The sequence below is a fragment of the Pristis pectinata genome, chromosome 18, assembly GCF_009764475.1.
Source record: "Pristis pectinata isolate sPriPec2 chromosome 18, sPriPec2.1.pri, whole genome shotgun sequence".
Classification (NCBI taxonomy): Eukaryota; Metazoa; Chordata; class Chondrichthyes; order Rhinopristiformes; family Pristidae; genus Pristis; species Pristis pectinata.
The window spans coordinates 41,149,219-41,152,793 of NC_067422.1; the positions used below are offsets into that span (position 1 = coordinate 41,149,219).

General features: G+C 47.9%; 2 non-coding genes across 2 annotated transcripts; one reads left to right on the plus strand and one right to left on the minus strand.

Moving 5' to 3' along the window:
* Positions 1–878: 878 nt before the first annotated feature.
* trnal-cag (transfer RNA leucine (anticodon CAG)) lies at positions 879–961 on the minus strand. Its single transcript has one exon. It is a non-coding gene; the product is annotated as a tRNA-Leu (tRNA).
* A 2,216-nt stretch (positions 962–3,177) lies between these two features.
* Positions 3,178–3,255, plus strand: trnat-ugu (transfer RNA threonine (anticodon UGU)). Its single transcript has one exon. It is a non-coding gene; the product is annotated as a tRNA-Thr (tRNA).
* Positions 3,256–3,575: the final 320 nt, after the last annotated feature.

Sequence of the window (3,575 nt, forward strand, 5' to 3'; positions counted from 1 at the left end):
TGGAATTGTCACTTTCATCTGAATATCATGGAACTGTGTTAGTTAATTCAGTTATGAATCCTTCATGTCGAACTACGACGGACCCTAATTCCTTGGAGTTTAGTGAAATGAGCGTCGAACTTATTCAGAAATAAAAATATATTAATGGAGTCAGAGAGCAGAAGTTGGACTATTTTAACCAGTGAGAGAGTCACAAACAAGGGGACGGAACTGTAAAATAAAGAGCAGGTCACTTGGAACTGAGTTACCTAAAATTTTCTTCACGCACGGGGTGGTGAAGCTCACGAATACTCTGCCCCTGCAGATGGTGGAAGCTAGATCATTGGAATTGTATGAAGTGGGGTGGATGAATATATGTTGGATCAACAGTAGAGGGTTTTGATTAAATGGCCCAGAAGAAGAGTTGGGACCGGGATAAACCGGCTCAGCTCCGTCTCACATCTGCTCAGTTATGTCCATCGTCCTTTCGCTGAACTTGCAAGTCTTCCTCACCTTCCACTCCTGCATTGTCTGTACTTATCTGGTTTTCAGTCTCTCCCTACCTCGCTGCTCCCACAAGCATTCTCATTCCCCAACTGTCCAACTCACCTCCCCCCCCCCCCCCGGACTGTGAATGCATTCAATGGTGCATTCAGCAGATTGCTGTATATGCTGATAGAAAGGGAGAGTGAGGGACGGCTGGACCATAATCTCGCTGGCAGTCGAGAGGACCATAAGATCGCGAAGGGTGATAGGACGAAAAAAAAGTAAATTGGGGAAGACATATCATCTGTGGAAGGACAGGGTTATTCAATGGCCGAGGCTAGGATGGGGCGAGGCCAAACTGGCAGACAGTGGGAGAAAATAGGGAGGGAGAATCAAGATTTAACATTCGTAACTATCAGGAGTGGGATTCGAACCCACGCCTCCAGTGGAGACTGCGACCTGAACGCAGCGCCTTAGACCGCTCGGCCATCCTGACGACAACAGGTAGCGACATAACTAATTTCATTACTGCAGCCAATGAAAAGATTAAGGTACATTCGTGGTTCCGGGGGTGGGGTCTTCTTTTCTGCCCAGTGCGACATTTGAGAAGCACGTGATTAATTTCGTGATCGACGGACAGACAGAGAATAGAAGGAAATGGGCCACGTGAAAGCAAATTGGATTAGTGTAACTTGGCGTCATGGTCTGAGAAGATGTAATGGGGTGAAGGTCGTCTCCATAGTGCTGTCCTACTCTGCATTGTCCCACATCTGGTGTAATCATCAGATGGATAATGGCTGTTTGAAATTAACTCACCAAACTGATCCTTCGCACGGGTTCACAGCGGGACTGGGCAAGCAACAGGTGACCAACACTCTGTCCTCACAGCTTGGACTGAACCTCGCCGCCTCCATGTCCATCTGTCAGCCGCCGTCTGCCATCAAATGTAGGTTGCTTCCGGAATCGGAGTAACCGGGCCTGGCGACAGCGAACCTATCCATCCGTCTCCGACCCCGAGACCGTTTCTGAAGGAAGGAAACGTGTGTTTAAGATCCTACCCCGATGGTTATGCGGGTTCACGGTGGTGTCCCCTCCGCTGCGATCTGGCCTGCTGAATGTGCTGCACACTCCGCCTTCCCAGCAGCAGCTGCTCCCGACAGTTTGAGGAGCTCCACCCCGATGTTTATGAGACCGTTTGCAGAAATACATCACAGACAAGATACGTGAAATAAAACGTTACGTGAAACGAAAAGGCGACATTTTGTTTTGTTGCCCACGAGGGCGGAGTGACCGAGGTAATCGCGGCGCGGGGCACTGCGCGAAGCCGACGCGCTTAAAACGCGTGTGTTTGAATCAGATGAGACAGTTGTGGTGGAGGGAGGAAGCGATAGAATAGAAGCAAAACCATATTGGTTAAACGACCGTGACAGAACTCGAACCTGCAATCTTCTGATGACCTCGCATCGAACACCGAAGTCAGACGCCTTATCCATTACGCCACACGGTCGCACCCTGGATGAAACGCCAAGAGGAAGAGCTCAGAAACCTGCTGGGCCGATGTCCTGCGAGAGATTGAGAAGGAGGGACGCATTTCTCATGCACAGAAAGAATTAACCGCTGTCAGTTGTTTCCACATGTGGAATGATTCCACGATGGAGCTGAATGTACTTACACACTCAACAGCGTTTTTATCCCGGTTGGGAAGTCAGAAAGTTCACTTTTCCTGCCCCGCCCCTTCCGGCTGATAGATACAATGCAGTCAAGCTGGCTCAGTGAGATATATGGAGTGAGCTGTTTCAGGGTCGTAATTAATTGTGAAAGGTGCGGAGCACTTGAGGCAGACATCACGTTACCACCTCCTTAGGTCATCTGTAGCAACACGCGGTTCCTCCCATCAACATCACCAGTGTTGTGTATCATCCGACCGACTTGATCAAGGAACGAGTGAACAGAAGTATATTTCAAGCTGTGTAGCACCAAGAACAGTCACAAATTAAGAATCTTTTGTTGCAGAAATAAGTGAAGTAAAAACGGTCAAAATCTGAAGCAGAATACGTATAATTATGGAATTTTGTTACAAATCCGAAGATCATTGAGAAATGTAAATTGTTATTATTATTAAGGATCTGCACATCTCCGTCTCTCACTTCTCACACAGAAGGGATGCAACGAACGGAATTATATCCAGATCTGGTTGAGAACCAGGAGTCAGACTGCAGAGGGTCTGACTGCGTCAGTCCCAGGGATATGTGTTCCCGAAGGTGAACACATTCAAACCATCAGTCAACTCCCTCGCTGGAAGCGATTTCATACCGGCTTCATCCCGTTACCTTCTGCACCCACCTAGTTAAATAGACAAAAACAATTGGCTTCCATGTCCGTACCACGTAAGGAAGTTGTAAAACACCGACTATTGATTAGTTTGTCCGTTTTATTTGACTTCTGATGACTTCTACTGAAGCTGTGATGAGATAAAATATAAAGAGCGGAGGTGATAGTAGGGGTTTTATAGTGGTGCGAGAGTTCAGTAAATCTGGCGGAATTGTCACTGCGGAAAATCCGTTCCTGGATACGGTGATACAATGTTTGGAGCAGAGGAAGCAGTTAATCTGAAGAATTGATCGGAATCTGAAGCAAATCCCTCGCCAGCAGACGAACAAGAGAAGTTAATGCAAGTAACATCTCATTATTACAGCTATGGGACGGCGCGAGGGCTCTGTGGCTTAACTGGTCAAAGCGCCTGTCTTGTAAACAGGAGATCCTGGGTTCAACTCCCAGTGGAGCATTTCATTTATGGGGTAAGTTACCGTGTGATGAAGGTGTGTTCCATGAAATCACCGCCGTTCACGCACCTCCAAATATAAAACAGAAAGCAACAGAACAAATAAAAAGCCTCCAAAACGCAACAGGTCCGTTGGTGTCTGCGGAGCAAGAAATCGGGCGAGCGGTTCAACCAGATGACGCTTCCCATTACCTTGTTTTCCGCTTCTTTGCGTTTAGGCGGCGTGGTTTCAGTTTAGGGTGACAATCGTTTGCAAACGCGGCCGAGTCCTGCCTTCTATACTTGCCCTGGTCCTGTGGACGAATGATCCCACCTCGCGTTGCGAAGG